Source organism: Schistocerca piceifrons, chromosome 7, assembly GCF_021461385.2.
Source record: "Schistocerca piceifrons isolate TAMUIC-IGC-003096 chromosome 7, iqSchPice1.1, whole genome shotgun sequence".
Lineage (NCBI taxonomy): Eukaryota > Metazoa > Arthropoda > Insecta > Orthoptera > Acrididae > Schistocerca > Schistocerca piceifrons.
Window position 1 is genome coordinate 535,518,758 of NC_060144.1, and position 25,004 is coordinate 535,543,761.

Below are 25,004 nucleotides of genomic sequence, written 5' to 3' on the forward strand. Positions count from 1 at the left end.
TTGTCCCACTTCATATCGCTCTGCAATGTTACGCCCAAATATTTAATCGATGTGACTGTGTCAAGCGCTACACTACTATGGAGTATTCAAACATTACGGGATTCTTTTTCCTATTAATCTGCATTAATTTACATTTATCTACACTCCTGGAAATGGAAAAAAGAACACATTGACACCGGTGTGTCAGACCCACCATACTTGCTCCGGACACTGCGAGAGGGCTGTACAAGCAATGATCACACGCACGGCACAGCGGACACACCAGGAACCGCGGTGTTGGCCGTCGAATGGCGCTAGCTGCGCAGCATTTGTGCACCGCCGCCGTCAGTGTCAGCCAGTTTGCCGTGGCATACGGAGCTCCATCGCAGTCTTTAACACTGGTAGCATGCCGCGACAGCGTGGACGTGAACCGTATGTGCAGTTGACGGACTTTGAGCGAGGGCGTATAGTGGGCATGCGGGAGGCCGGGTGGACGTACCGCCGAATTGCTCAACACGTGGGGCGTGAGGTCTCCACAGTACATCGATGTTGTCGCCAGTGGTCGGCGGAAGGTGCACGTGCCCGTCGACCTGGGACCGGACCGCAGCGACGCACGGATGCACGCCAACACCGTAGGATCCTACGCAGTGCTGTAGGGGACCGCACCGCCACTTCCCAGCAAATTAGGGACACTGTTGCTCCTGGGGTATCGGCGAGGACCATTCGCAACCGTCTCCATGAAGCTGGGCTACGGTCCCGCACACCGTTAGGCCGTCTTCCGCTCACGTCCCAACATCGTGCAGCCCGCCTCCAGTGGTGTCGCGACAGGCGTGAATGGAGGGACGAATGGAGACGTGTCGTCTTCAGCGAAGAGAGTCGCTTCTGCCTTGGTGCCAATGATGGTCGTATACGTGTTTGGCGCCGTGCAGGTGAGCGCCACAAACAGGACTGCATACGACCGAGGCACACAGGGCCAACACCCGGCATCATGGTGTGGGGAGCGATCGCCTACACTGGCCGTACACCACTGGTGATCGTCGAGGGGACACTGAATAGTGCACGGTACATCCAAACCGTCATCGAACCCATCGTTCTACCATTCCTAGACCGGCAAGGGAACTTGCTGTTCCAACAGGACAATGCACGTCCGCATGTATCCCGTGCCACCCAACGTGCTCTAGAAGGTGTAAGTCAACTACCCTGGCCAGCAAGATCTCCGGATCTGTCCCCCATTGAGCATGTTTGGGACTGGATGAAGCGTCGTCTCACGCGGTCGGTACGTCCAGCACGAACGCTGGTCCAACTCAGGCGCCAGGTGGAAATGGCATGGCAAGCCGTTCCACAGGACTACATCCAGCATCTCTACGATCGTGTAAATGGGAGAATAGCAGCCTGCATTGCTGCGAAAGGTGGATATACACTGTACTAGTGCCGAAATTGTGCATGCTCTGTTGCCTGTGTCTATGTGCCTGTGGTTCTGTCAGTGTGATCATGTGATGTATCTGACCCCAGGAATGTGTCAATAAAGTTTCCCCTTCCTGGGACAATGAATTCACGGTGTTATTATTTCAATTTCCAGGAGTGTATATTTAGAGTTAGCTGCCATTCTTTACACCAATCACAAATCCTGTCCAAGTCATCTTGTATCCTCCTACAGTGACTAACTTAAACTAACTTATGATAAGGACAACACACACACCCATCCCCGAAGGAGGACTCCGACTTTTGATGTGGGGAGTCGCGCGAACTGTGACATTGTGTCTCAGACCGCGCAGCTACCAGACGAGCCTGAGGTAACCAGGTGCATAACTATCACATATGTATCTCTCCAAAGTAGACTACAGTGTTTCAGTGACAATGAGATCCGGTGACTGTGGTGGCCAAGGGAGGTGCGAAAATTCATCCTCATGCTCAGAAACCCAGGCCCGGGCGATGCGAGCTGAGTGAGCAGCGTCCCTGTAGACTTTGGACATGGAATCTGCATTGGGGAACAAACATTATACCATGGGATGGATCTGATCACTCACAATTGCCGCATTATCCTTGGCAGTAATACAACATTGCAGAACTGCCATGGGGAGCATGAAATATCACGATATGGCTGCCCAAATCATCACCAAAGCCCCGCTGTGTTTCACTCTTGGGACGTAAATTTGGCCAGAAGTTGTAAACAGCTTGAACCAAGACTCACCCTATCAATATCCCTAATCCATCTCCGTATTCTGGTCTGTTCAGTTCGAGTTCCCGTACAGATGGTTGAGGTCAAACACCAGTAGATTAAGTGACCACACCGGAAAAGGCAACAGAAAGTGGAACGACTGAGGAGATGCAAGTCTCTTCATCTTCTGTGACTTCACCAGTGACATGAAGGCGCCTTCAGGGCTTTAAAAAAAGTTGACCAAAGCGTGTGTTCGCTTCTACCTGTGCACAGGCCTCGATAACATGCACCAACATGCACTTGGACACAGACAGTAGTAGCGTAGTGGCACAATCAGTGTGAAGTACACCCTTCGACGCACGGATAGACCATAAACAACAGAGCAGTGAATTGTTCAAGAAATGTTTGTCCATGAAAGCCGGCTTCTCGTTAAATGACTTCCCAGTAGACACTGGCTCATAATTAGTAAAGTAAGATTTCCGCCCACTTATCCATATGAATTTTTCATTTCATTTTTGCTTTATTGATGTGACCCCTAAATACTGATAGCAGTTTTCGACAGGACCTGTATGTTTTCAGAAACGATAATGAAATCACCTACGTCCACGAAACGATGTAATTTCTTAATATTGTTACTATATTGTATAAAATGCAAGCAATATCAAGTTTTTCGGTCACAGTAATTGATGAACTTTCGCTCTTTGAGAACAGCGAAAAAAATGACGTTTCCACGCTTAGGGACCAAATAATGAGTACATGTAAAAATTTATTTAATATAATCGGTAAGAACCAGGTCTGATACAGGACAGGTCGCAGCATTGCCATGTAGCGCGTTGCTTCGGAATTAAGTTCAACACTGCAAGGTGGAGTATATGATATAATAAGCTGATGTTGAACACATGTACTCGTACACCTCGCATAACCGGATGGTGCGTTAGGGAACTATGCGAGTTCACCTCCTGCGAAGCCGAGAAGGACAATAAACTCTGACTGTCGACTCAGGACTCACGTCCGAAAGCAATGGTATTCAGAAGTCGTGTTCAGATCGATATCCAGCCACCCTACTTTAGATTCCCCGTGATGGCCCAGATGTCTTCAGGCGAACGCTGGAATAGGGTTTTTCACTAATCCAACTTCATATAAATCTACGTTTTTGCTACTGTGTTGCCTGATTTTGTACTTGAGTGCTATCGACACCACAGGTGAGCGTCCCCTCTTAAATTGTGGAGACTGCGATGCCACTACCCGAATTTACTGTATTATTAGTAGACCATTCGGCATCAGACGTCCGGAAAGCGGCTCTCGCGTATAATAGGTTTGAATAGACACCCTATGGTGATCCAGCTACTACACGGAATTTTTGGAATAAATAATGATAATGGCGCATAACAAACTTATTTTTACGTCTACATTTGATTATTAGTAGCACTGATAATCTCTTTGAAGTGACTGAACAGGGAGCAATTAATTCTGTATATTTGATATTGCTTAGCAGGAGGACATTATTCATTTTAAACAATACCACAGCCTCAAATCGTTTCACAATACATAAACACACATGATAAACACTTGAACTTGTTTTAGGTTAATGTAAAAAAAATTGTAATGGCCGTCCGGTGTGGCTGTGCGGTTCTAGGTGCTTCAGTCTGGAACCGCGTGACCGCTATGGTCGCAGGTACGGATCCTGCCTCGAGCATGGATGTGTGTGATGTCCTTAGGTTAGTTAGGTTTAAGTAGTTCTAAGTTCTACTGGGCTGATGACCACAGTTGTTAAGTCCCATAGTGCTCAGGACCATTTTTGAACTGAATTTAATGTTATTGAGCTTGCATTGTGCTGAAGGCACAATGTCTACTGTGGAGGCAGAAAGTTCCTTGAATGCTCAATTAAGGAACAATATAGATCAGCTTGTCAATATAGTTACTGAAAACACTAATTGAGAATCACGTTGCTCGGACGGAACCGAGTAATTTTTGACTATGGCAAGGTACTGAAAAGCCACCATATTGAGCTGGATAGTAATTAAGGTGGCACAGTACCTGGCATCTTCCATCCTTTGCATGAAGCGGCGTCTGCTGGCAGTTTCGGCGCTAATTCCGACTATTTTCTCTTGCAATATAGCTACGCCGATACTCATGCACCATAACTTTTGACTGATGTTGCAGCACATAGAAATCATTGGATATGGGGTAATAAAGAACTATTTCCTTTAAATAATTGACTACAGTCGGGGAATGCAATTTAAACCACAAAATTATTATTGCCTCCAAACTTTACACACTGTACAGAACTTGGTTTGACTATTACACAAACTGATTCACAAAATATAAATGTACTGGTAATGGCGTCAGTTTAACAACCACTGTTCATAATGATTCTCTTGTAAGATAACTTCTAGTTCGTTGCTACCGAAGTGAGCTCACCAATGGCCCTCTTTAGTTATTGAGATCACAATACGCTGCTGGATGAGGTACTGGTCCCTTCACACCTCGCCGTTGGCACACGCAACTCGTCGCAATTAACACAGCAATGCACCATGGAGTACCATATAGCTCAGAGCGGGAAACTACTATTTTGCCGCTCACAGCCCATCTCCATCGAAATACCGCGTCTTACAAGCCTTAGTGTCCATTTAGCTTGTAGCCGTATGATAAACGAAATCCATATCTGTTTTCAGCTCACTTCTAAATGGTGTGTTAGCAACATTACCGTAGCACACACCGGCAGTCACTTTTACGCCAGTTAACACTTGTTCTGCCTCAGAGCTACGCCAACTTACTTCTACCGCCAATATTATGCGCCAACCTGTGCACTGTTCTCATTCTCGGGGATTTCCCCCCCCCCCCCCCCCCCCCCCTCACACACCTAAACATTATTTTACATTACGCCAAGTTCTCTATTTGGAATTAAACATACCATAGTATTACAATATTCAATTAGAATCATTTTCATATATTAAAGTAATATTACATTTGTATTTTTACTACACATAACAATATTATTTAGTTTAATTCTTTTGTTTTTCGCTGGCAGAGTGCAGCACAAGCCAGAACTGCCTCCCACATAGCGTTCTTTAATTTAGCTGACACCAGGCGAAAGCACTTCCGCTTTGCCTTCGATTCTGGCACACAGATGGCATAAGCGTCCACTTTCTATACCATTGCGCCTTGACTATGACTGGTATTCACTAGACGGCACGTTGTCACATTACAAGACCCATTTCTAAATTGTATAATATTGACACATATATTCTTTTTTGTGTTTTAAAAGAAGAGTGAAAGCTACTAGTAAGTTGTGATCCTTGCTAATCAAAGGCCATCGCTAGGCACATGTTTCAATGCCGGATGTGTTTCACTGTGCGGCGGTGATCGTCTGCCATCAGGCGCTGCACACAATTAGTTACATAGCAGAAATACATTGCCTGTGAGACTTCCGTCAGGAATCAGTTTCTTTACGACGTAACGGAAGCAAAAACGTTTGTTCTTCACTCTTTGCTGAAATACATTTTAACAGCAGAGAAATCCTTTTGTCATTTGAAGGTCTCGATCTCTGCTGTTTCGTAGAAATAACATAGTGTTGAAAAAGGTAGATAAAAAGTCAGCTTAGGAGTTTTGTGTGTTTATTTTTGATTGATAAACCATTAATAGACAGCTTGCTAAAATCTACAGGGATTGGACAGAATAATATGAACATCCATGTATAAACAATATCTGCAACTTATAATTTTACATTGTCTTATTTTCCCTCTATACTCTAGTGTAAACAATAAGAATCACAAATTATAACCTGATGGTTTATTTTCCTTACGTACTATGTAACACTCATCAGTGTGTCCCGAGACATTGGTATGTCTGAGAACTGGGAATATCCAGAGCTACTGTGTCCAGCGTCGTGATAGTATGATAATTTTGCGGCACATTGAATCTGCTGTGCTCTGTCATGTATAACAAACTGCTAGAGTGCTATTACCTCTAATACCGTCAGAAAGTGACCTCTGAACTTAATATGTGACTACAGTCTAGCGAAAGCAGTATTACGCAAACAAGACATTGATAGAGCTGGACGTCTGAGTGATAAAGGCTGTGGCTCTTAACTCGTGAATGATCTTTTGGCCTCATTGCGGGTAGAGCATAGTCCTTCATACGCCACGACACTAGGTGAGGAGAGAGAGGGTGGGAGGTTGGTCCGGCCACCGCCTCAGCCCCCTTTTACCCCTGGGATATGCTGCCTGATAACAAGTTGAGTGGGCCTGGACAGTCCTGGAGGGCCTGGAACGAGGAAGAACCCCGCTCCTACCTGGGGTTGAACCCGTGACCATCAGGCCGGAGTCATGTAGTCTACCCTCGGTCACTTTGAGTAATAGTACAGGAGATACAGTCCGGCGTGTTTTCCTGTACACTGCCCCAGTCGCAGATGTCCCTGCATATGGAGAACATTGAGAAAGCGTGTTGCCCATATAGTATCATTTCAACACCGTAGCATCGTAAAGGCTATGTAGCATTTTTACTGGTTTACGGTGGGTCTGATGGTCAGCTTGAAATGAATCGTAACGGGAAAGGTAACCAACCATTTTGTTTCGAAGTGCTGATTAAATGGTACACCGCAACATATGAATCTGCCAATATGATAATTCTCCTGGTCACACACTGGAAATTTACAAGACTGTTTTGAAGGTTATTAGAGTGAAATAACGTTCTTCAGACTTCCCACAAATATCTAATTTGTATCTTATCTAGTAATTCTGATCAGTGATAAAAACTATGAGGATTCCTTATGCTCCTCATGCATCTCTCCTGAAACAGTGTATTTGTGAATAATGGAATGTAATTCTGCTAACTGGCACACAGTATTTGTAGGCGAGATCTCCAGGAACGCTCAAGCTGGTTTGGATGCAAAACATAGTCCTCTACATGTTAGCCGGGTGTTCGCATTATTCTGTCCAATCTCTATAGACTTCTCCACCTCTGGGTGACCGTCGGCAACTTCTTCAGGTCCCTCCATTGGCTCGTTGTTGGGTTCCTTGAATGCTGCGAAGATCTGATCCACTTCTGTAAAAAAATTTCAACATTACACATCAGTTCAGCGAAGTGTAGTGACAACAAGAAATAATACTATTTTTACTAAGAATAAAATACACGTCACGACATTCGAACTGTCAGAAGAAGTCAACCTGTGTTGGTACTCCATTTCGTAGAGAATAGTACCAACAGCTCGCATATCAGGTGTGACAGTAACTGATTGCCAATAATTTTACTCTCGACATTATCGAATCGGGGCCAAGATGCCTGATAATTAAACAATAGTTTTTATGTCAAAGTTCCGACTTCACTATACATTATATCGCAATATCGGTAGACAATTGCATAAACGTCAGTTCCGTATGACATAGTGACGGAAATTTTTAGAAAAGAAGACAGAATAACTAAAATTTTACAAAGTACTGGCACTACGTTCATTGTTCTATTGTAATGATCTCCATTTTGAAGCCTGATTTGATTTTTCTTCTCACACTAGCACACCCTCTGCGGTGTCTTGATCGCTGCATAAGTACTGAAACGTAGAATTCAACATTTTTCTGGAGCATCATATTTCTAATGCTTCTATTTTCGTCTGTCCGATTTGTTTTTCGTGCACTTTTTACTACCACATTTGCTGCATTCCAAACAAATTTTAGAAAATGTCTGCTGAAACTTAAATATCTAATACATATTTTTTTTTGCGAAGAGCTTTTTTTTTTAATTTTTTTGGTGGTGCCAGTCTATTCTTTATATCCGCTTTCCTTCTGCACCGCCTATTACTTTGCTGCCCAAATAACAAAATTCATCAACTAGTTTCAACATCATATTTCTTAATATAATTTCTCCAAATTCACATAGTTTAATTTTTACTGTTCACCTGATACTCTCTTCAACTGATCATCCAAATCCTTAAAGGTTTCTGACAAAATTACGATGTCCTCGGCAAACAGTAAAGTTTTTGTTTCCTCTACGTAAACTTCAATTCTCTTTGCACATTTCTTCTTTGCTTTCCTACTTCTTACGCAACACTGAGACTGAATAACATGGAATATCCGGGCAGATTTACGACTCAAGTAATGATTTCCTAGCAAACAGAGCATAGTACAGTGTTCTTAATTACTTGTCGTCGTCAGAGGTAAAGTTACAGTCCGACGCACCTTAGTGTAGGGTAATAGGCTATTGCTGTTCACGACATACTATATAGAAATAACCTAGCATATAACGCGTGCAGCCGTACCAAGCTCTCCGCTGTTGAGGCAAGTGTGTACAGGGAGGCGACGTCGTTAGAAACTTTTAACGAAATGCAGAGAGGCTTCTAGGCAATCGGTGCCAGGCGCAAAGATTGGTAACTGACTCTAAATATGAGCAAATGTAAGGTGAAGCAAGCAGAGAGACAAATAGAGTCGATATCTGCGATAATATTTTGGATCCGCCAATCTTACTACTGTAAATACGTATTTATTTCACCATATGCGTTTCGTTATATTGGGTTAAAATATTTTCAGCAGTCTGTAAGAAAATTTAATTGCAATTTTGATTGGGATGTTGACCTAAAAACAGTTCGTTTAACAAGCTATTCAGTTACGGTTCATGGGCTTACGGCACTAGCGTCCTCTTTATGCTTATATCCGGAAGTGTTGTCTGCATGTTGATGCCAGACTCCGACTTACTAGAAGAATCTGAAGAAAGTATGATTAACACACTCTCGTTCCATCAATTCTTGATATACTATGGGATCAAAAGTGTCCGTACACCCCAAAAAACATACTTTTTTCATATTACGTGCATTGTGCTACCACCTACTGCCAGGTACTCCATATCAGCGACCTCAGACATCGTGAGAGAGTAGAATAGGGAGCTCTGCGGAGCTCACGGACATCGAACGTGGCCAGGTGATTCGGAGTCACTTGTGTCATAAGTTCGTACGCTAGATTTGCACGCTCCTAAACATCCCTAGGTCCACTGTTTCCAATGTGACAGTTAAACGGAGACCTGAGGGGACACGTACAACACAAAAGCGTACAGGCCGACCCCGTCTTCTGACTGACAGAGACCGCCGACAGTTGAAGAGTGTCGTAATGTGTAATAGGCAGACATCTATCCAGACTGTCACACAGGAGTTCCAAACTGCATGAGGATCCACTGCAAGTACTACGACAGTTTGGCGGGAGGTGAGAAAACTTGGATTTCATGGTCGAGCGGCTGCTCATAAGCCACACATCACGCCGGTAAATGCCAAACGACGCCTCGCTTGGTGTAACAACCATAAACATTGGACGATTGAACAGTGGAAAAACGTTGTGTGGAGTGACGAATCACGGTACACAATGTCGTGATCCGATGGCAGGGTGTGGGTATGGCGAATGCCCGGTGAACGTTATCTGCCAGCGCGTGTAGTGCCAACAGTAAAATCCAGAGGCGGTGGTGTTATGGTGTGGTTGTGTTTTTCATCGAGGGGGCTTGCACCCCTTGTTGTTTTGCGTCGCACTATCAGAGCATAGGCCTTCACTGATTTTTAAGCACCTTCCTTCTTCCCACAGTTGTGAAGAGCAATTCGGGGAAGGCGATTGCATCTTTCAACACGTTCGAGCACCTGTTCATAATGCACAGCCCGTGGCGGAGTGATTACACGACAATAACAATAACATCCCTGTAATGGACTGACCTGAACGAAGTCCTTGCCTGAATCCTATAGAACACCTTGGGATGTTTTGGAACACCGTCTTTGTGCCAGGCTTCACCGACCGACATCGACACCTCTCCTCAGTGCAACACTCCGTGGAGAATGGGCTGCCATTCCCCAAGAAACCATCCGGCACCTGATTGATCGTATGCATGCGAGAGTGGAACCTGTCATCAAGGCTAAGGGTCGGCTAACACCATATTAAATTGAAGCATTACCGATGGAGGGCGCCACGAACTTCTAAGTCATTTTCAGCCAGGTTCCCACATATTTTTGATCACCTAGTGTAGCTGTTGGTCGATCTGGGATCTTTACTAAGTTGGGTTAGCGTAAGAGAGAGAAAATTTTCCAAAAAGAGCTGTACTATTTGCATCAAGTTTATGAAGTGAGCAAGAGAGTGTCACAGGAGTGATCAAAAAAGTGCAGTGAGAAACGTTATATGAAAGACGTGCAAAGCGTAATGCAAATAATTCCCAGACTCCACATTGCTGCCGGCCGCTGTGGCCGAGCGGTTCTAGGCGCTTCAGTCCGGAACCGCGCTGCTGCTATGGTCACAGGTTCGAATCCAGCCTCGGGCATGGATGTGTGTGATGTCCTTAGGTTAGTCAGGTTTAAGTAGTTCTAAGTCTAGGGGACTGATGACCTCAGCTGTTAAGTACCATAGCGCTTAGAGCCATTTCCACCTTGCTAGATATATTGCTTCCTGTAAGTTTCGACGACTAACACAACGTCGACAGTGTGGCAGCCAGCGTGGATGTGGTTTTTAGGCAGTTTTCCTCATCCAGCTAGGTAATACTTGCCTGTTATACACGTCCCTCCTCAGCTATACGATTCACAAACGGAAAACGTTCTCACACTTGCACATGAGGTAACATCAGACGAAGACAGATTTGGGGTACAAAAGTTACGACCAGAGGTTGTGGGGCGGGATCGGTATCCGGCTACCCCTACCACGAATCATGCCAAAAGTGAAACTACATGCCGATCCCGTGGCTGAACTACGAACCGGGACATGGAAGTAGGAAGGTAGGACGACCGAGATAAACATCGCTGTTCCGAGACTTTTGAGGATGGAAAAAAACGAGAATAGTTTGATCATTGAAGGCGAGATACCACATAGTTAGCTAGCCAAAATCACATTCGGAAGGAAAATGGTTCGAAGCCCTGTGATATCCTGATACACGTTTACAGTGATTTCCGTAAATCGCTAAAGCCAAACACTGGTCATTTCCTCTGAAAAGGGTTGGGCTGATTTCCTTCCCCGTCATTTCCCTATTGCAAGTTTGTGCTCCATCTCTAACGACCTGTTCGACGGAAGGATGCTACACCTTCTTCCTGTTTGTGCTACATTATCAATTGTATTATTAAGTAACTAACCGTTTTTTACAATGTTCATAAAGGCTTACGTTTCTTACCTACAAGATTCATATGTGAAGAAATTTATATGTGTTATTATCTCGGAGGACTGACGAAATGCAGGTCTCAACGCCAGGCTATGCCGTGCAAATCTCTTCATCTCTACATAACTACTGCAACCTAAATCCACACGAAACTACTTACTGTGGTGAAACCTTGGTCTCCCTGTACTATAGTAATATCCTTCCATCCAACCCCCCCCCTCATGTCACCCCTAAGACACACACACATACACACACACACACACACACACACACACACACACACACACACACACGCACACACATCCTTCCCTCCATTACCAAAATTATTCCATATTGCCTTAGGATATAGACTATGAATCTTTTCCAACTATAAACCAACTTCTGCCATACAGCTCTTTTCTCCCCTATTAAATTCGGTACTTCGTTATCAGTTACTCACTTTATGTTCCTACACTTCGTCATTCTTTTCTAGCTCCAGTGTTAAAAAGTTGCTGTTCTCTTCCTGTCTGTAGCATGCATCGTCCCTGTTCGACCTCTATGGAAGACTACACTCCAGAAAATAAAAACAGACAAATATGCACAGATCAAAAACTTTCGAAATACCAAACGCTCGATCATCATATCAGCGTAATACGAAATAACTGTAGAATGTATTGCTCTATAGTGAAAAATAATGCCCTCACTGCGACTATAAATTTACTGCTATCGAGTGACGAATGCCTCTGTTTCATAAAGTTAAAACAGACACTGCATTAAGGCGAATAATGAATTTAGTTTTCCAATTGACAATGTCATGCGTATAGATTATGATTCAATAAACATAAAAAATAAACTATTAAAATATTGGAGACACGTTTATATACCTTCCCACAGCAAGTCGCTCATTCTTAGTCAGTAAACAAATGTGATTAAGAGAATGCTAAAGCCGCCTATCAAGTCCAGAATGAGTGAATAGTATATTATGATTAATATAGTATCCTGAAACAATGTACTCTGGGGTATAAAAACACCATATCCGAAAATATTGAAATTTATTTCCAACTACAATAAAGTTCAAACCATTTGTTTGGAGATTAGATTATTTAAAGTACTTTTTCTATTTTTCTTCTCTCAGTCCTAGCATTTCTTTGAAACTGTGTCTTTAACCTACGGAAACACTTCCTTTTTGAGAGAAATACTAGGAGGTCGCTTTAAATGGAATGAACTCCGCACTACTGGTTCAGTGAGGTCGTTATCAGTTCGAAGGAAGGCAGGGGTGTTCATCTTCCACGTAGTACGAGAAGATGGAGAAAGTACCTCTCACTCGTGTACACATAGCGTTTAAACCGTCCTTTGAGCTGAAGGCTCATTTCCTAAATATCAGAATCTCATCATGACCATGCTAAGTCACTGAGGATCAACTCACTCGTGACTTTTGTAGAAAGGATCTGGTAGAAACTCACCAATTCCTTGAAGTCAGTACTGCTACATGATGAAAATGACGGGTGAATACTCCAGGTTAATACTCCAGGCTGTAAGCACCTCTCAGCATAAATGTGCCTGTAACAACAAACAAGTAAAAACTATAGACATGACTGCTATATTTAACACAATTAAAATTACTTTCCCCTCAGGAAAATAGATAAAAATGTAAAAAGTTTTTTTAAGTCCTTGGACTGATAATCGTTCATTCTAAGAGAAATAAATTTCGTGCCTACTCAAGTAGTTATAAAATTTGTACAGCGTATTTGTGCAGACCGAAAAATCAATTAACAAAGCCAACTAAAAATCTCATCAGTCCTTAATTTTATACATATTCTAAGAAAGTGGTTGAAGAAAGACATGCCGGCCGAAGTGGCCGTGCGGTTAAAGGCGCTGCAGTCTGGAACCGCAAGACCGCTACGGTCGCAGGTTTGAATCCTGCCTCGGGCATGGATGTTTGTGATGTCCTTAGGTTAGTTAGGTTTAACTAGTTCTAAGTTCTAGGGGACTAATGACCTCAGCAGTTGAGTCCCATAGTGCTCAGAGCCATTTGAACCATTTTTGAAGAAAGACATTATTCCATCAGGTTGGTGGAATAACGCCATTCTTCAAATTTATCGTGGCTGCAGTGTCTGCCTAGAAGAAAATGATAAGATAGTTGAGGTTAGTGACTGTGTTATAGACTTATGAAATAATTTTTACTGCTTCAGTTACTCTATACTAATATTCGGCACCGCGAAGCATTTCGGCAGCATGCTGCAATCATCACGTGGATTTTAGTTACACGTACATTAATCTGAATTGTAAAGAGGATAATTGTTTAGGTGAGCCAGTGAGGTTATAAAATAAAATTTAACTCTGTCCAGAGAGATTCATTTATTTCAATATATCCATTAACTGTGTTGTAGTTTTAAATCATTCCATTACCACTCTGCTGGAAACTTGTCTGTAACACAGAGCACAGTAAAACAACTCATGATGTGTCGTGTGCTTATTTAAAAGAAATTGCGTTTTGATTGTTTGTACTACGAGTACATCGGCAACTCAAATGAGCCGCTACGAGTCTTTGGAACGTAAACATCTGAATATGAAAGTTTAAAGCGGTAGTTGTAAGTATATTACTATCCTCTGCCGAAAGAGCACAATGCTGGAGCACGCACAATATTTCGGAGCACACTGTTTATCGCACATTGTTGAACACGGAGCTCCACAGCAGACCACGCCTACGTTTTCACGTGTTGACTCAATTACATTGCAGTGGTCACGGGACCATCGGGATTCGACCGTCGATAAATGCAAATGTATCGGCTCTCCGGGTGAATCACACAGGTCGCTGGTCGTCTCTATAAACCTCGTCATCGAGGTGAACGGCGGCTCGAAACGAGCAACGCGTCACGGACGCAGGCTGTTGGGAGCAGTATTATGTTATGGGAGACATTCTCCTGCGCTTGCGTGGGAACTATGGTAGCAATCGAAGACTCGCTGTCATCTGCGAACCACCGTCCCCTACGGCTATGTCACCTTTCAGCAGCATATTTGTCTCTGTCTCGGAGCGAGAACCTCGCTACAGCGATTTCAGGAGCATTGTAGTGAACTCACGTTGATGCCTCGGCAACCAAATTCGCCTGATATGAATCCTACGGAACACATCTGAGTCGCTGTGGACGGCACCACCAACTACGCAAATCAGCGGACCATTAATTACGGGAATTACATGACCTGTGCGTAGTCATCTAATGCCACATACCTCCACCAGTTTATTACCAAACTGTCGGATCCCTGAATCGCGGAATCAGTGACGTATTTCGTTCCATATGCGGACAAACAAGTTATTAAGCAGGTTGTCACAATGTTTTCTCTCATCGGTACAAAAACTATGAGATATCGTGTTTTAATATGCAGTTGTACTTGCGACTCCTTTGGACCTATTCCGCTTGACAACTGCTCGCAATGAAGCCCAAGTCTTACCTCGTAATACGGCATTCGTCTGCTAGTCACGGACCTACTTTTTCTTCGTAAATTCTGTGACATGTAGCCTACGCTAAAGCAAATTCAGGTGTTATAACATCAGATGCGTTCATTTGTTGATGTGGGTTTTATATAACAATAAATCATATCTTGAGAAGACAGCAATTTCGAAACGAGATCTTGAACTGCAAAATATTGCCACGGGTATATGTGCGCCCTGGCCATAATTTGTTAGTTATCAACTGCCGACTGAAACTGAAGAAACTGCAGAAAGCTCGGAAATTAAGGAGATCGAACAAGGAGAAACTGGAACAACCAGAAGTTGTTGAGAGTTTCGTTGGGAGCATTTAGGCGACTGACGAAAAAGTAGTAAAGAAAAAAATAGGAGTTGACTGAGTGGCTTTGGGAGACGCAATAGAGAAGGCAGCAGAAGCTCGAATAAGCAAAGGCATAAAGCCTAGTAGAAATCCTTGGATAACACACGAGATGTTGAACTTAATTGGCGAAAGGAGAAAATATGAAAATTAAGCAAATGACGTAAGATAAATGGATTACAGGCTATAAAAAATGAATGTCCTTCTACAGACATTATGCAAAAGCACGGGAGAAGTCGATACCGCTTTAGGAAATTTAAAGAGGTTTTTAGAGAGAAGAGATCAGCTGTATGAATATCAAGAGCTCACATGTCTAGCCAACACTTAGCAAAGAGGGGAAAGCTGAAAAAAGGGATGACTGTATACAATGGCTGTACAGAAGAAATGAAATTGGAGATAAGGTTGAAGAAAACGTTGAATCGAAACGAGGCCCTGAAGTATTCGACATTCCTAAGAATTATTGACGTCACTGGGATACCTAGCGATGACAGAACTGTTCCACTTCTCGTGCAAGATGTGTGAGGCGGGAGAGATTGCCTCACACTTCAAATAATCCAATAGCTTGAAATCCAAGTATGGCAGGTGTGGAAACGTGTGAGTATTACCGAACTACCAGGTTTAATAGCCATGTTTGCAGAATAGTGACACGAATTATCTGTAGAAGTACGGAAAAATTAGTGGAGACCTACCTCGAGTAATGATGATGGTACCTGGTTTGTGAGGCGCTCAATTGCGTGGTTATCAGGGCCCTTACAAATTCCCAACGTTTTCACTGTCCAGCCTAGCCATTTTCCTGACTGATGATGACAAAGCTAATACTATCTCCTCGGGTAGATAAAAAAAAATCTCCTGCGCGTCCGGGAATCGAACTCGGGACCCCATATTGGAGGGACAGCAATGCCAGCCACTACACCACGAGTTACGGACACCGACTCTGGCGAAATTAATGTAGGTTCCGGAGGAATGGAGGAAGTCACGAGGCTATTATGATCCTACGACACTGATTAGAAGATAGTCTGAAGAAAAAAAATCAACGTTTACAGCATTTGCAGATTTAGAGACAACTTTTGAGAATGTTGACTGGACAACGCTATGTGAAATTTGGTAAGGAAATTACAGTTCGGGGTGAAGATACAAAAACTTGTAATTCTGTCAGAGACGGTAAAAGAACTTGGAAGAGCAATGTAACGGAATGAATAGCGTCTTGAAAAGAGGCTGTAAGATTAACATCAACAAAAACAAAACAAAGATAATGGAACGTAGTCGATATGGTCATGCAGAAGGAATTAGATTATGAAGTGAGGCAGTTTTGATTAGAGATAACTTTTTCTACTTGAGCAGCCAAGGGACAGATAATTGTCGAAGCTGAGAGGATATAAAATGCAGACTACCAATAGCAAGAAAAGTGTATGTGGAAAAGAGAAATTTGTTAAGCTCGAATGTAAGTTTAAATGTCAGGGAGTATTTCCTGAAAGTATTTATCTGGGGTGTTGCCTTGTACGAAAGTGAAGCGTGGACGATAAACAGTAGAGACGAGAAGATAATAGAGGTGCTGCAGAACAATGCTGAAAATTACGCGGTTAGATTGATGAGGAATTGTCTTCGGAGTCTGGATGTACTTAATCGAATTGGTGGAAAAAGAAGTTTATACAACAACCTGAGCAAAGGAAGGATCGTTAGGTAGGAAACATCCTGAGAATCAACGGTTCATCGATCTGGCAATGGAGGAAGGGAGGGAGGTACATATCGCAGATGGAGACCAGGGCTGGAAAACAGTAAAAAGGTTGAAATGGATGTAGTTAGGTGGAGATGAAGAGAAGTGGTGAAAACAAAAGAAAGAAAAAGCATGCGCCAGGCATCTCACCCTCCACGAAATGGGACTCCCGACCGAAGTATGCCATACGACCAGGGGAAACAATGACTGTGAGCTGCTCACCACTGTCTTCTTTCGAACTGCACTCGTTTGGCTGTAATGATCAACTTCTCTCTCTTATATAACAACGCCGAAGTTTGAGGAACCGCTACCGTTAGTAAACACAGCTGCCAGAGAGCATACTGAAAAAATTCCATTTACACGCCCACTTGTAGAGCACAGAAACATGTTTATGCATGGCTTATCTACATATTTTTCAAGAGAGAGAGAGACAGAGAGAGATAGAGAGAGAGAGACAGTCAAGTGGAAACTCACTGAAAGAAATCGAACTATGAATTATTACCAAAGCATCCAAAGCATTTTTCTAATAAATGTGTCGGAAATCCGCTTCAGTTGCGAAATGTTACTGGTCTTTACCCAGGTGTCAGATAGAGTAATCTAGCCTTCTTCAGAAGCATAAATAAACTAATACATGCCAGAATAAGGCACAGTCAAACATAAAAAGCTAAAGTACCGTGGCACCACGTCAAGCTACGTTACTTAGCTGAGGAACAGCCCCCGCCCCACTTCATGAAAAGCGGTCGGTTAGCCTCGGACGCTGCGTTGGAACTCTGTTTGACCGTGCCTTATTCTGGCATGTATTAGTTTATTTATGCTTCTGTAGAAGGCTAGATTAGCTGAAACCTTTGTAAAGACCAGTAACATTTCGCAACTGAGGCGGATTTTTGACATATTAATTCATCACAGTTGCTGACATGTTAAAAATTTTTCTAATATTTCTGTAAGCACTTGGAAGGAAAAGTAGATCAAAAATCGAATTATTTACTTTTCCCATCTACTCAGACACTTATTTATAGGTTAACACACACTTCTATGTGCCTACATTGTTTTGCTTGCTTTCAAACAAAACTTTTTGTTTTCCTGTAGTTTAATTGGAAAATTACGAATTTTTTGTTGTGGTTGGAATTCCGATAACTGAAAAAGAGCGCTGTTCACTTACTCCATTTATTACGCGTTCTTCAGGGATATACATAAGAGCCACGTGCCCACAGGGTGGGTTAGAAAGAGTCGAAAAATTATACACAAATTAGAGACATACGAGCGCAAATTACAGAACACAGAAGAGTTAGGGACAATCCTTCCTTGCCTCAAGCCTGATCAGGACTGCCAACAAATAAACCACAAGCATCACAAACTTTTCGCAAAAGGAAAATATTATATTATTATTATTATTGTCATCCATATTCGCGACCTGCTGTGTCATGTGATGTAGAACAAACGGCATTTTCTAAGTTTTGTTTTAGCATTTCTTTGTCCTAATATTATTATAATTCTCTCCAAGATGTTTCGGTGTTCTTGGGTTTAGGGGTGTGTGTGTGTAGAGGAGATGTTATGTAGAGACTCTCTCTCTCTCTCTCTCCCCCCTGTCTCTCTCTCTCTCTCTCTCCCCTCCCTCCCTATCTTTCTACTCTCCTTCTATCTCTCTCTCTCTCTCTCTCTCTCTCTCTCTCTCTCTCACTCTCTCTCTCCCTCACACACACGCACACGCACACACACACACACTCACATACACAGTGATACATGTGATTGATTCGATCGGTGGTGGCAAAGCAGTAATCCGGAAATGAAAGAGGAAAATGATTGCGATTAACTTTGAAATATAAACTCCCGCAAATCATTGACAAGTGCACAGACGTGAATCGTAGGCCAAACACAACTTTTCAACTGAAATTCGTGACAATTACACGATTGACCATTTTTCCTTACGCCCGAAAGAAATATCTGGGCTAGAGAGCTAATTTTTAGGTGTGTCTCAGGACACTGTCCTGAGAAAAGCAGTTACAAACGTGTTCAACTTGAGGAAAATACTAATTTATAAACTCTAAAAGTAGGAATTTCTACGTTCTGAGCTGTAAATAATTATTGTATAACATCTTGGGATACAAATGACATGACAGTGATTTTAGGTTTAGTTAGATGTGTTGTTAATGTATACCTAAAGTTTCGAGCATCTACATACAGTAGCCAGTGGGTAAAACCGCAGAAATATCGTTTCCAGAAATTCACATAAAATATGCAAAAGGTAATGTCAACGATGATGTGATTAATTGTCCATAAAGTATTCAGTAGGAATAACTCCTGTTGTAATATGATCGTATTCACGTATCTAATTTGCAACTGTGTAAACTTTACGAAGCTTGGTAATCGGCGTTGTTTTATAGTTCATGTCAACACATTCTGATGGAATAATGATCAGGCCACGTGATATAGTGCAGGGAAAGAGAGCAGGTGGCTACATCAGAGGCAACGCAGCTGCAGTAGTTCAGTGCGCTGAGGAAACGCGCTTTTGCTCACTTAATGACCTAAGGAGGGACGGTGTGTCATGTACAGGGCAAAGCGGCGCGAGAGAGCCATTATCTGTATTGCACTGAGCGAACTGTTCTCTGCAAGGCTGGAACGACACAATGCCATTTGAATGACGCGCCTTGAATACCGTGAGTATTTTATTCTGCCATGCTTCCGCGAAAAACTCCGAGGCCAAACCTACGCCACCACTGTAAGAGCATTGGGCATTATCATGAACCACGGAGATAAGAAAATTGAGAAAATTCACTAGAAAAGATAGGAATTAACAATGATGCTGAAGTGGGCAAGCTATTGTGGGTGTTCGAAAACCACCAGCAAAGTAGAAAAGGGGAAATACCACAGGGAAAGGGAAGGAAGTGAGGAAGGCTTCTGGAGTTAAGATACACATTCAAAGACGCTGTAACCAATACGTTAGTGGAAGCACGAAAATCGGCACAACTGAGCCATGAGTCGTCGAAATGTTATATTCTGGCTTATCGTCTTCCGCATTCCTGTATTCGTTTGGACCTCCTCAAGGTAATATTTAGAAGTGATAAATTCTCAAGTGCCGAAATAATTGCTGTTCGCGTATTCGAGGGATATAGTAAATTTGTATGTGCCTTCATAGTAACTCATGCATTGTGCACTGAGAGCGACGATCGTCGCCTTTAACCGTTGGTATGAGCGTAAACAATTGCTTCAGTCATTGAAAAAACTGAATAGCGGTGTACATATCCTAGCATTAGTACCTCATCTGAGAGTATTCAGTTTCTTCTGCCGTCTGTGTAATTCCGAGCTGAAGCATTTTCGCCCCATTGTTTTTGCTTCTTCGTATGTGTTGCACTTGAAGTGCGCCATCTCCTAAATGCACTTTTCTGGTTATGTGTTGGTTAAACGTTTGAGCATAACGAAAACAAGACTCCCTATAAATTACACAGTGGGTCTTGTCCGAATTTTTATAGACAAACGAAGGGTGGGAAATGGACAAATGCGGTATGAAACTGACCAGCTTTAGGTCTAGATTTACAAAAAACGGATTTAATTGCTTTAAAGTAATCAGGGTAATTAAGAAAAATTCAAGTACTGATTTGACAGAAATTTTTTGTCTAACTTTCCATAACCAAACGAAGAGTGCGAAATGTATAAATGGGGTGTGATACAGACCAGCGTGTGCTATTGTTTAGTAAAAAATACTTGATTCGTTGAAAGAAATCAGTGTAATTAAGATAAAGATAGTGATTCGACGAAAAACTGAAATATGTCACGATCTTCAGCTGCTGCCTACGTAAATTGTCAAAAAGTTCATCTCTTCAGGACCTTGCCATTTAGCACACAAAGAATTCAATTGCTGCGCTAAGTGTCATAAAGGCTTCATTCCAATCAAGTACTACATTTAGGACATTTCTAGAACAGAAATCGCTAGGAAGGCAAATGAGGCGTAAAAATGTTTGCCTCTGTATGGGCTAGCTGTTTCGCACATAAGAAGTTTCATTGGTGTGATATTTAACTGTCAAAATGTCTTCCTTCGATCCAAGTACTAATCCAGGACATTTCGAGAACAAAAGACACTTGTAAAAGACGCGAGTCTGAAGACGTCTCTACTGTAACTCTGTAGATGATTACTGTTTCTGCTTCAGCAGTCAGCGCTTCACAATAATGAAAACTAGCAACAGCACTGATTCCTGTCGGGGTTCTTTTACACCGACCGGAATTCTGACGTGGGTACTTTTAATCTGTGGTACCTCTTCAGTTTCATGCAACGCCATCAAATTATGCAACAGCAATATAATATCTTCATTGAACTGCTTAATCGACTTCGTGAAGGCAACTTCACTTCTGCGGACATGGATGTCCTCTACGGCATAGTTATATCTAAAGCTGGTCTGAAATCGGAGAGAGTGAAGCAGTTGTTCCGCATCTATCCAAAAACGCACAGCGGGTTGCCTGGAATCAGCAGAGGCTTGCAGAATTGGCTGCCAAAGTTTATCAACTTTTCACCATCTAAATGTGCTCCGAAATATCACAGTATGCACCAAAGCCAGCACTGAAAAAGTATCGTAAATAAAACGCCAACGACTGTGAAAGACTTGCTGACGGAGTCAGTATTTTAACCGGCGCTCGAATTACCTTGAGGGTAAGGATTTCAGTTAGCTCTGGCCTCGTCATTGTGAAACTGTTGAGGTTCGCTGAACGCTTCGAGATCTGCTTCGCTTGAGTCAGCGGCCGGTGACAATTTCTCGTTCGCTGCGACGATCCTCTCAACATTTCTACTAATGATAAGCATCTTTATGGTATTCAACGATCAAGAGACTTCAGCTGCCTTCGACATTGGGGAGGGCGCTGAGTGCTTATACGTCGCAAGGGCTTACATTGCCTCCAGGTGTGGTCTACTATTTTTAATTCTTTTGCAAAAATTTTTTATTGATAGTAACCTTACAGTATTTCAACGTAGTACAGACATATACACATCAAGTATCACATAAAGAAGTCTTTGTCATTCGGCACATTAAAAAAGTTGAACGTCATTTTTCCACAGTAATTACGATTTATTTCTTTTCTAGGGTAGAGCTGCAGCACCATGACTAACAGCAATTAAACTTCTTTCTGTTCAGTTCGTTCTACTACTTGTATTTATGACATCGTCATTATTTTTAGTAGGTTGCTAAAGCTTTCCGCATATTTGGCAAATGTCATGATTTTCCGATGTTCGTTTTCAATACACGATAAGTATTTCTAGTGCTTTGATAGACAGCGATGTGTTATCGATGTTGTGGTATGCGCAAGCATGTAGATTCTAGCGTTGGTCCTTGTTGTCGTGTATCAGACTCCTTCCGATCGTATCAATTCATTTATACCTACATTCGCAGGGGTTGTCCTGAGGATGTCTTACTTTTTCCCATAAAAAACTTCATTTGAGTATTACGTAAAGGCGTGTCAAATGTTTCTGTAACCTATTTTATTTATTGGTATTAGACAAATGATTACCAAAACATTTGACCATCTTTTAAATTTTGTTTTCAAATCCACTATCGAAATCTAAAAATATGCTAATTATCATGCAACTAGGTGTTTCAATCATTAGTTTGGTGTTAACAACGTCTGTTCCCAAATGTAACTTCCCAGAGGCCATAGTTTTGTTATTAAACTGTGTTTGGATGATAGGTTCTGAACAGATGTCAGTCCAAACTTTATGCAAGCAGTTAAACGAGCTTTGAGGCCTTACATTCAACACAAAAAAAGATTTAAAACCTTATTGCGTATAAGCACCTCACTGAGAGATACTACAATGTTTTCGGAAATTGATACGAACGTTATATATTTCAATGATTTACTAGGCAATGATAGTACTTACACTAAATCTGTTTGTTTAGCTGCGAACAAAAGGATAATAAAAAGTAAAACAGTCTATCAGTCATGACGACATTGACAAAGCAACCTTCATTGATAGGAATGCTTCATGGAAATAGTCTCCTGACGTTCCCGTTCGTAATCATATGACGCCTCACCTGACTGCGACGTAATTCTTCTGGTTCAGTTTCGTGGTCTTCTGTAACGTTTTCGTCTTTATTTTTCTCGGAAAGCAGTATCTGTTATGCATTAGACATTCTCTTGCGTAATTTTATCTCTGAAGCTATCTCATTTTCAATTGTTTTGAAATAAATGAAACGAGGCGGAGGCAGATGTTATTTTTATTCTTCAGGAAGTTGTGAAGCTGACGGGGCGTAAAGATACCCGCACTTACGTGTTTTGTTAACAGCTTTTCTGAAATAAACGGCGAGTCTCAAAATACATCGGCGTCGACTACATTATTCTTCAACATTTTTAACTACTTTGTGTTCAAGAAGGGGCAAGAACCACACTACAACCAACAAAACAACAACATGGTTTCTTCCGAAAGTCTGAGTCGCAGTAGAAAATGTATGAGACCCTGTAATTATCTTTTTACGTCTGAGCAGAGAACTGAAATTAATAGAGGTAGTTCTGTTGCTAGCAGTTTCTGTTTACACATTTCACAATGAATGCGTCAATATACACTAATTTCCACAAGCGGCACAGGTGGGTGTTTATCCGCTGCATCTGCCACTGGTCTCGTAATCGGAGGTATTTGCGTAAGACTATATACATTTCTCCCACTGTGTGTCCATGCGAATGGTTGTGTTCCGCGACGGCGATGTGATTCGGGATAGAAATAACGTCAGTTTCGGTCGTCATGTCAATTGTCTTTTTTATTGCATTGCAGATCTAATTTTCAACCAACAGTGCAGTTGTCATCAGTGCTTTATCCGTAGTCATGCAGACTGAACGTAATTACAACGACACGTATTGCAATCTAACTCAGACATGTACAAGCATGGGTTCAAGTTTTACTCAAATTACTAAACGTAAGTTATTGGCAGACGTCACAAACATAAGACTTCCATCCCTTCTTTTCGACACCAGAAAATAGTTGATGGGCGCACCTAAGACATTTGGTGCAGCTTAACCACTGTTCCCACTTTAGGACAAGCGATAGGGATACTTACAGTAGACACATTCTGTATCCGCTCTATCACCGTCGTCACCTGAGACAAGCGGTATGCAACCGCCTTCAGGTGAATAGGAAGAAGAGATACGGCTTCTTTTGTTTTGGTTCTTCCTGTTCCGTTGATTGGTTGAAGTGGAAGCAGTATCAACAGTCTTGGATGATGGTTCAAATGGCTCTAAACACTACGGGACTTAACAACTGAGGTCATCAGTCCCCTAGACTTAAAACTACTTAAACCTAACTAAACTAAGGACCTCACACACATACATGCCCGAGGCAGGACTCGAACCTGCGATCATAGCAACAGCGCGGTTCCGGACTGAAGCGCCTAGAACCGCTCGGGCGCAGCGGCCGGCTCTCGGATGATGATTCCAACGATGGGCCTAGGGTTTCCAGTGCTGTACTTGATTTGCGAGGCCCTCTTGGTTTGCTATCTTTTGTAGTTTCTGTCAGTGGCTCTTTTGAATGGGGAGGTCGTCGTTGTTATGGTGGCCGTTGTACTGGTAGGTCGTCGTACTGTTTGTTGTGGACGAATTTGGAATGGTGAGACGGCCTTGCTAGCCCTTCTTCCTTTCCATGCACCCGCCCCTTCAGCAACGTCCTGTCGTTTTCTGATGGAAAAAATTTATGACCAGCAAAGATATGCCCGTTGAATGGAATTACGCCACACAACTGAAACCATTTCATAGCAATTAAAAAACAATGTTCATATGTGTGTGAAATCTTATGGGACTTAACTGCTAACGCCATCAGTCCCTAAGCTCCTAAAGACAAACACACACACCCATGCCCGAGGGAAGACCCGAACCTCCGCCGGGACCAGCCGCACAGTCCATGACTGCAGCACCTCCGACCACTCGGCCAATCCTGCGCGGCTCATAGGAATTAAAAAATCCCAAATCTGGAATAAGCCTTTCCTTTCAGTTCAGGTGCCTGGTAGGAAGTTAAGGCTCTGAATCAAAAAATGGCTCTGAGCACTATGGGACTTAACTTCTGAGGTCATCAGTCCCCTAGAACTTAGAACTACTTAAATCTAACTAACCTAAAGACATCATACATACCCATACCCGAGGCAGGACTCGAACCTGCGACCGTACCGGTGCGCGGTTCCAGACTGTAGCGCCTAGAACCGCTCTGCCACCCCCCCCCCCCCGGCCGGCGCTCTGAATCGATGTGTAGACAGTAAGTAGGCTGTTTAGGTTTTTATGTTGGTAACACCAC

General features: G+C 42.6%; 1 long non-coding RNA gene across 2 annotated transcripts; it reads right to left on the reverse strand.

Annotated features, from left to right (window-relative positions):
• Positions 1-5,737: 5,737 nt before the first annotated feature.
• Positions 5,738-17,007, reverse strand: LOC124805109. 2 transcript variants are annotated; one of them, XR_007017393.1, is made up of 3 exons: positions 16,904-17,007; positions 12,679-12,775; positions 5,738-7,183 (listed from the first exon to the last, which is right to left on the reverse strand). It is a non-coding gene; the product is annotated as an uncharacterized LOC124805109 (long non-coding RNA). The 2 variants fall into 2 exon arrangements; XR_007017394.1 differs by having other exon boundaries at positions 16,976-16,996.
• Between the last annotated feature and the right edge of the window lie 7,997 nt (positions 17,008-25,004).